The sequence below is a fragment of the Gossypium arboreum genome, chromosome 5 (genome assembly GCF_025698485.1).
Source record: "Gossypium arboreum isolate Shixiya-1 chromosome 5, ASM2569848v2, whole genome shotgun sequence".
Lineage (NCBI taxonomy): Eukaryota > Viridiplantae > Streptophyta > Magnoliopsida > Malvales > Malvaceae > Gossypium > Gossypium arboreum.
Genome location: NC_069074.1, coordinates 43366761 through 43376904, shown reverse-complemented (window position 1 = coordinate 43376904; position 10144 = coordinate 43366761). Strand labels below are relative to the sequence as shown.

Sequence of the window (10144 nt, the reverse complement as noted above, 5' to 3'; positions counted from 1 at the left end):
ATTTCAGAATAAGGTTGCGAATCATATGGCCAAAATAAGTTCAAGTGTTATGGGTAATGTACAACTATTTTGGGGCCCCCCTGATGTTGTAAGGAATATAATATTAGTTGAGCGTAGTACTCGTTTCTAAGTTGATAGTTCTTTTAAGTTTGTAATTATATTGCGTTGATCATTTCTACCAAAAAAAAGATGTACATATATTTTTTTGATAAGAAATTGTTTATTGTGAATATTGAGGCTCCGTTTGTTTGCCAGTAAAATGCTTTCCGGAAAATGATTTCTGGAAAATGATTTACTTTTCTAAAAATGATTTACTTTTCTGGTGTTTGGATGAATCTATGTAAAATATTTTCTATTGTTTAACAGATTTCCTAAAAATATTTTCTGAAAAAGCTGTTTTTACATATATTAATAAATTTATATATATATTAATAAATTTATATTTTAAATTATTTTTACATATATTGCAATGGTTTATTTATAAATAAATAAATTAAATTAAATATATCAATTACATGGTTTAATTGTTCAAGATTGGCAATCATCCTGTAAGATTCATTTACATCAAATGTAAATGGTAAAAACTAATCAACATATTTGTAGTTAAATAACCAAGTAGCAACAACTCGTCTTGTAACGTATTGAAGCCAAACAATATATAAATCATGCAGAAAAATATCTAATCTGAAATGAAAACGCACTTTCGTCCACATAAAAATGGATCATATCTGATTGTATCTAATGAAAAATCCCAATACAAAATGAAAGATAAGGATGATGTTTGTAGTTTTAACAATATCCTTAGGCATTCCAGTGCCATTGTAGATCCAACAACTGCCAAAAAGTGAAAAGTTTAGTACATGAGCCGCTCCTTTCAAAATAAATATTTAAGGATCAAGCAATACCTACTAAAGGAATCATACAAAGATGGCTCTACTCGCAAATGACTAACGCTTATCTCTATCCTCATTGCTCATCATTTCACTTTCCCTTCTTCTTGCCCTTTTCAAATAACGAAATTGTTACAATGGCAGAAAGGAACTGGAGGAAAAAGTTCATGATGCAACGAGATCAGGTGTTTCAGCCTCAATTGATAACCAAGCATTATGTACTTTGCCCATCCAATTATCCAATAGCTGCAATGACCAGACTTGTGAACGCCAAAGAAGCCTGCATGTATCCGAGTGATTGGTGTCAACCAGTCCGAAAATATAGAAAATTGAAACACCAAACATAGTACTTAATACCAATGCACAACACTTGAATTTCTACGACTGCCTGTCTATAGAAAGAATATATCTGATTTGTAGTAACAAGCCAAAGAAAACTGCAAAAAAATAAAAATTATCCAATAAATTGTTCAAATACCATATGTCTCCAACAAACTACAAAAACCTGATTATAACAATGAAACTATAATCAACAAATGCAAAAAGAAATGATACATGAGAAAAGTATAGACTATCCTATGTTACTAAGACTCGAACATGAGTGTAGGATACAAATATGTTTCTAACACAAGAAAGTTAAATTTTTTCTATGTTTTTATGTGTACTTAGAAGGCTCTAAAGAAAAAATTGAATAGTGGGAACGACATACTATTACCAAGTTACCATTCCAACATTATCAAACATCAATTTCATATATATATATATATATATATATATAAGCTACATGCAAACAAGAGATGCTTATCAAATTTTGAAAATATCCATTAAGCAATAAGAAGCACTCACATAAAACATGCCCAAAACCAAGAATTGCCCTTAAACAACCTCAAAATAAGCAATAAATAATCTAAAAAAATTAAAGAACAATCCGTTTACAGAACATATTTAGCATGCCTTCCAAGTAATGGGACTATCAATCAAATATTCTCTTTCATACATACGCACATATATAGCATAAAAATTCCACATACACACATATATAGCACACAATAACCTGAAAAGCCTTAAACCATACCATACAAGCAATAAAAGTGAACAGATAGAAGGTTTGATCACTCAAACTCATCTTTTGAGCTGGAATAAAATTTGGAACGATTGGATGACCAATCCCCACATTGTAATTCTCATTGGGTTCTCCATCAAGATTAGATTTAGAGGTTTGAGGCAATCCATTGGACTCAAAATTGAACTCCTTTGTAGTTGAATTAGTATAAGGAGCGGAAGAATGAAGTGAGACAAAAGAAGAAGAAGAGGATCTTGAAGAAAAGGGAAGAGAAGAGGGTGCTTTGAAAAATGAAATTTGGGCTTTTGTCTTACAATGGAAAGAAAGGAATTGGAGTGAAGAATTTGATGTGGGGTTTGCGTTTAACAAGAGATTTTCTTTCATTTGAGGGGATTTTCTTGAAGAACAAACGGTATTCTTGCCCATACAATTCTTCATAACGAACCAAATTCCCAAAGTTGAAGGATTGGAGGATATAATAAAGCCATTCCACCTTGGTCCCCAGAAGACACAATTTGTAAATTATGCCAACAGTCATCATCTCAAACATAACAAAATAAAAACATCAAAGCAAAGAAATTCGAAGGGAAAAAAAGAAAAAGAAAAAAACTACAACACACAAACTCCCTTTTAAATCAATCCAACACAATGAAAAATAAGAATGTATTCATGTAATTGCAATAGCATGAAAAGAAATGCAAAATGAAAAGAGGCTCTTAATAGCAGGCACTTTTCAGTCATTAAACCTCCACATACATTAACATGAGTATCTAAATAAGGCCTATGAACCTTATCTTTGCGCAATTAAAAGCACATTTTCTTAATCAAGACTGCATCGATCATTTCCATAACAATTGGACCAGCTGCAATATATAATGAATTTAAGAAACTTATAAATATGTGCTTACAATTGGATGAGCAAGGAGTTCTCTAAAGTTGTAGATGTTATCTCCCAAAAGAGAAGAAAGGGACAGATCAAATGCCAAATCCTATATCAAAAGAGTTCAAATAAAATTAAATGAAATGAAGTCAATGTACAAATATATTCCTCGCAAATTCTTTAGCTCATTTCTTTCCATCAATTTTATGACTGGGGTGTAAGGGGTGGAAAATGAATATTTCAAAGACATCACCATCGACTTTGGAGGCAATTGTTGTTAGATGAATAGGTTGATAAAACTATAAGATTCAAATGCTTCCATTCAACTAATACAAATAACCTCACCGATTATACAGAATAGCAAGGAACCATAAGAACAACTCCGATCAAGAACTTTTGCTCTCGTCAATCCAAGAACACAAAATTTAAAAAAAATGCAAAACCAAATAAGGAAAAAAAATGAAAATTTCAATTAGAAAAAAAGAAAAACACAAAAACTTACCTCGGGATTCTTAAATGAAGAAAGGTTCTCGAAAATAAGAAACAATGAAAGGGAAATGGTTATGACTGAAAAAACAAAGAAAGATATGCGACTGACTTTTACCTGGAAGAGAAGATGAAAAACGAAATAAGGAAAATGAATGAAGAACGGAAGAAGGAGAATGAGCCTTACTTGGATGAAGGAGGAACTGGAAAAGGTTCTTGACCAAACTATTGTTAATGGCACTGATTTGCAACCCAAGGGGAAGGGGAAGGGGAAAGGGGAGAAGAAGCGTCATTTTTCGGAAAATGTCTTACTGAATTCAAAAGTATAAGACATTTTCCTAAAAAAACACCTTATTTTCTCGTGTTCTGTAAAATATTTTGCGGTAGGAAATTATTTTTAGCTATCCAAACATCATAAAAGCCTGAAAACTTTTTACGAAAAAACTTTTACAGGTTACCAAACGGAGCCTTAGTATAATAGAAGTTAAATCATTAAATTATATTAGGTAAATTATATTCACCCAATTATAAAAACATTTTTAGTTTAAGTGATTAAAATAAAAATTTATAATTTAAGCATCCATATTGCATAGTTCGCTCATTTCATTAAAAAATCGGTCTAATAACAAGTTTAGCCTACAATATTTACATATTATATCGATTTCATCATAATTTTTTAAAAAATTAACCCTTAAAATTATAAATATTCTCAATTTGATCTTAATTTTAAAATTCCCACTGTGCCCCTCCCTTGATCCTCTTTGCTGATGTTATTACCTCCAAAACCTCCCAAAGAATTATTCTCTTTTGATTTTTTATTTCATCAACCAAACATTTTCTCGAATAATGGGTACCCTAATAAATTAATAACACATGTTTTCATTTCTAAATTATTTGTCTCATATTTTCACTTTTTACAGTATTTGAAAATGTCCTCGTTCTTAGTTATTTTTGCTCAACTTCCTGATTTTACATCTATTTTGATTTCCTTTTTATGTAAAATTTGAATTTTAATTATTTTTTATTTTTTTGCTCAAGTTCAACAATAGTAGAGAGGGAGAGGGACGATAGTAACTGTAACACCCCTAACTTGTATTCGTCTCCAAAATAAAACTACGGAGTATTATAGTAAAAATATAACTTAAAAATATTCATTTTTAAAACATTTCATAAATCATATCATAATCCATTCAAACATATGCATTTCATCCCTTGTTCGAGCTCTCGAGGCTTTAGAAACACTTTAGGACGATTCAGGACTAAATCGAAAACATATGAAACCTTAAGGAAAAAGCTAGAGAAATTTACACTGCAGGGGTCCCGCGGTCGTGTGGTCAGGCCGTGCGCCTCACGCGACTGAGACACATGCCCGTGTCTTAGATCGTGTAATATTCGATATAAGGACACATGGTCGTGTCCTAGCCCGTGTTTGTGCCCGTATAACTTTTTGACTTGGGTCATACTGCCAAGCCACACGCTCATATGCTAGGATGTGTAACCTTCGAAATGGCCTCAAGCGCCCATGTGCCAGGTTGTGTTTCTGGCCATGTAACTTTCGAAAAAAAACCATTAAAACCTACAGGGGACACACGACTGTGTCAAATGGTCGTGTGTCACACACGACTAATACGCACGCCCGTGTCTTAGGTTGTGTGGACAAGAAAATGGCCAAAATCAAGCCATTTCTTTCATCCAATCAAACATGAACCTACAAGAAACTTGTACATATAGATAAGAACTTAAAACATATCTAAATCATGCATAATAAGACCAATTCCCTATACCAAATATCCATACAACCAATATGCCAAAAGGCACCTCAATCACAATTCATCAAACTTACCAAAACATATGTATAATTAACCTTGCTTCCAATATACATATCTAGTTCTATATCATCTTAAAATATACAACAATTAAGACCATTTCTATCATAGCAACTTAATTCATCAACAAGCCAAAACAAACCACAAGTATATACTTTTATACCATTCTATTTGAACCAAAAGGATACATATTTACAACCATAGTAGAATGCATAACAACTTAGTTTAATATTTTTTCCAAAAGATACCATAACAACCTTTATAACCACATGTACATGCACAACCCTAAGGAGTACAAGAACTACCAACATTGGTGAATAGTATGATCTGGAGATTTGATTCGTCTAAAAGTTAGCGATAACGATCTACAAAGTCATACACAAAAACAAAAAAGCTTTTGGAGCTTAGTAAGAATATAGTAAATCTTTTAACTTAAAAACAAAAGAATGAAACTTTTATTTTACTCGATTTGAAGTTACAAGAGTGTAAACAGGGGTACATATGTGTAATTTAGGGGTGTACTAAAATACAAACAGGGACACGTATGTGCAATTCAAGGGTAATTATATAAGCATTTAATTATATAATTATAATATGAAAATACGTATGGAAATTCAATTATACATTTAAATACTATAAACTTACCTCAACAACTAGGACGAGGAAATACAATCGAGCTAATCCTCGCCTTCCCTTGATATAGGTCTTGCTGAGATTTATCTTGATCTAAATAAGCAAATTCAATCTATTTAATACATACACTATTCAATTTAATCTAAAATTCATAATTTTGCAAATTTACATTTTTACCTCTAACATTTTAACTTCATTACAATTTAGTCCTTTAGCTCATAAATGGGAATTTAGGTAATTTCATCCCTAACCCATGCTAGCCAAATTTACTATGAACACATATCAACTCATACAAATCATTATTTCACAATTTCACAATATACTTTTACTATTTTTACAAATAAGTCCCTAAATGATAATTTCATCAAAAATAACTTTACAAAAGTTGTTTATTTAACAATAAGGACTCATTTTCTTCCAACAAACTTCATAAATAAAGCAATAACATTCATGGAAAAACCCTATACCTCTAACAATTTTGAAAATTAGTCCCTGGGCTAGCTAGATTAAGCTACAACGATTCCGAAAACATAAAAATCATTAAAAAACAACCTCAAAATTTACTTACATGCACCACCAAGGATTGCCAAAATTTCAAGAACCCTAAATGGTTTTCTAACCTTCAATTTTCGATGATGAAAGCACTTGGAGAAGATGAGTGAGTTTTTTGTTTTATTTAATTTTAACATTTATTTACTAAATTACCTTTATAACCTTTAAAATTATTCATAATTTCAATAAGCCAATCTCATAAATTTCCAATATCATAGAAATGGTATAATTACCACCTAAGTACTCTTATATTAAGGTTCTGTAGCCATTAGATACCTCTAGCTATTAGAACTTTACCTTTGCACTTTTTACGATTTAGTCTTTTTTACTTAATTAAACATGCAAACGTCAAAATTTCTTAACAAAATTTTAACACGACCTTAATATAGTTTTGTAAACATTAAAATAATAATAAAATAAATATTCTTATTTCAAATTTGTGGCCCCAAAACTACTATTCTGATTTCATTGAAAACGAGTTGTTACAATGGGAGTCTCCCCCTCTCCCTTTGCTCCACCCCCACAATCTCCCCTTAACTTTGTTTGAAGAGGCATCCTAAATCACCATGTATAATAGTGTCAAATAGGAGGTTCAATAGCCTAACAACTAAGGTTGTTGCAAGATGAAAAACATAATTTTGCTTAGGATTGAGAAAAAAAAGTTATTTTTAATTTAAAACGATAATAAAAATCAATGGAAATTTAGTGATGTAAGAAGTTTAGGCAAACATTGATAAGATATTCTTATAAAGAGTGAGGCTCTGTTTGTTTGATTGAAAATAGTTTTTGGAAAATGATTTCTGGAAAATAAATTACTTTTCTGGAAAAGTTAATATTTTCTGGTGTTTGGATGAATCTGTATAAAATATTTTTTGCTGTTTGGCAGATTTCCTGAAAATATTTCAGGAAAACTGTTTTAAATGAAACAAACATACATTTGAGAATTTATTATTTTTCATTGTTTAATTGAGTTTATTTTACATCTATTAAATTTATATTTTACATTATTTGTACATATCTGCAACAATTTATTTATAAATACATCAAATTAAATATATTAATAATCATAAATTGAAAACAACCAAAAAGAATAGATGTTTCCTAATTGTGTTATAAAAAATAAAAAAAGAAAGATTTAATAATAATAAATTAGCTTCCAAACCACAATTAATATTACAAATTAGTAGTACACTACATGATAACTACAATATTTTCCAAGTGCATAACTAGTATTATACCACATGATAACTGCAATATCGTCCAAGTGCATAACTAATATTACAAATTAGTAGTACATCACATGATAACTACAAATTAATAATATTATCCAAGTACATAATTAGTAGTACACCATATGATATCTACAATATTATCCAAGTGCATAACAAGTATTACACCATATAATTAGTACTACACTACATTAAAGCCTATATATATTCAAACTTGAGAAAATTTTTCAAGCCAAAATTTTCTATGCTTCGTACTATTGACTAAGAAAGCTTTGGCCTCAGATTCACGACTCACAAGATAATCAAACACACTACAAAGGAAGTCGTCATCAAATCCTTTCACCTCCATCAACATTAATTCTTTGTAAAGATGTGGTATCTTATCTGCAGTAAATTGTTCCAATGCATTTGCAATCTTGCCAAGTTGTTCACCTACAAATTTAATTTGTTCATGAATGACACTTTCTTGAACATTTTTTCTTTTACATTTAGATGTGCTAGATGAAGATACATATGTTCTTACCTCAACCTCCTCATTGTTGTAGTCTATAGGCACTGAATCTTGGTTACTATCATCCAAGTCAATGTCAGCAAATGTTCAAGCAAAACTCTCTATTGTCATATCTTTGCCAACAACCAAAGCCATTTCATCATAATGATAAATGCTTTTATTTAAAAATGGTTCATACTTCTTGTGTGCTTGTTGGATATTATACAAAATTAGGATAACAAGTAAAGAATATAATGATGAAATATATTTAACATATATATAAATATATTACAATCAGTACTGCATCATATGTTGATCTATCACATGTGATCATTTTCATGTTGTCATCCCATCCAAAACCACTTTCGGCCCGAATTGTGCATATAATTTGCCATTGATTTTTTACAGTCCTCAAATGATTTTCCATATGCTTAGAATCACATTGAACTTGGAATTTTCAGAAATAGCTGCAAATCAGTTAATAGAAACTTCTTTAAAAGTGTTGGAAGGTTTATTTCCTTTCTGGGCCTCCTCTGCTAGAATTTTGAGAAAAAAATGTTCCATCGGTTTTATCCACATGAATTGCTTGGTTGTCCCTTCTTTGTTGCCCTTACCCATTCTACATTAATAATTATCATTGTCAATCATTTCAATATCCAACAAGCTTAAAACATAATAAATTCAATATCCAACAACTTTAAAACATAATAATTTCAAAATCCAACAAACTAATTTCAATATCAATATCCAACCAACATTAAAAAAATAAAAATTTTAATACTAAAACATACATAACATTGAAACAATAACCCAAAGCCCTAAACCTACCTAATATTTCTAGCCATATAATCAATCCACATAGTTTGTGCAATTTCCTCTCTCTTAGCAGACCATTCTCTTGCTTCTTCTCTTTCTTGTCCCTCCGTAAGAGTTGGTATTATCAAATCAGGCTCAAGCTCATCATATAATCCTTGATTAAGTAAATCACTAGGATCAACTCCCATTATATGATTATGAATGATGCAACAAGCCAAAAATATATCTACTTGAGTTTGAAAATTCTAAAATAGTTCAATATCTAACACACGAAACCATTTCTTTAAAATCTCAAAAACACGTTCAATAGCAAATTGCAATGATGAAAGACAAAGATTAAAGAGTCCCTTTACATTTTCTGGCACCTAATCATGAAACTCTTTTAAATGATATTATACACCACGATATGGGGTAATATATCCATTTCGGATGCCATATCCAATATCAGCAAGATAATATTTACCTACAATTTTACAAAACATAATTATTACTAATAAATTATGAGCTTACTTGAACTATTTGGTATTTAATGTTAATTCTTACCTTCCGGAATTCTTAATCCTCTTGGGCGTGAAAGCACATCACTTAAAATATGAAAATCATGTGCACTACCTTCCCAACCAGCTAGAACATAGGAAAATTTCAAATCAAATGTAATGGCAGCCAATACATTTTGCGTCGTCCCCCATTTACGACTAAAAAATCTTCCTTGAATGCTAAGTGGAACGAATGCACAAACATAAGTTCCATCTAATGCTCCGATTCAATCTTTAAAATAAGGATAAAACCTTGGATTGTTTCTAATGTCACTAGGATTTGACTCATCAAGTAATCTAATAACTAGTTTATACAATTTCAAAATAGCTCTCAATACAACCCTAAAAAAACGGTGAATTGTCTCAATTGATCTATAAGATCTAGATCCAATCACTAGAAACCTTACATTATGACCAATAATATGTAAAAATATAACTACTTGCTCCCTAATATTCACCGATTTTGTTGATTGTAACAAATTGTTCCTACTAAGAATATCACACAAATTAAAAAAGACAACTGACCTCATCTTTATCACATCAATACAATGCTAGTCACCACTATACAAAATACTATTAATATAAATTTCTCTTTCATCATCTCGATTTACATGAGGGTGAGAAGCGATTTCCTTCCTAGTTTTTAAATTTTTAATCTAAAGATCCGTAGTAGCTAAAACTAAAGCCAAGACCCAACAATTGCATTTTGATCTTGATTACGATCGATCTACACAAAATAATGT

At 30.6% G+C, this 10144-nt stretch overlaps 1 long non-coding RNA gene across 1 annotated transcript; it reads right to left on the bottom strand.

The window, feature by feature from the left end:
- Positions 1 to 701: 701 nt before the first annotated feature.
- LOC128292893 (uncharacterized) lies at positions 702 to 1155 on the bottom strand. Its single transcript, XR_008282868.1, has 2 exons — positions 906 to 1155; positions 702 to 834 (listed from the first exon to the last, which is right to left on the bottom strand). It is a non-coding gene; the product is annotated as an uncharacterized LOC128292893 (long non-coding RNA).
- Between the last annotated feature and the right edge of the window lie 8989 nt (positions 1156 to 10144).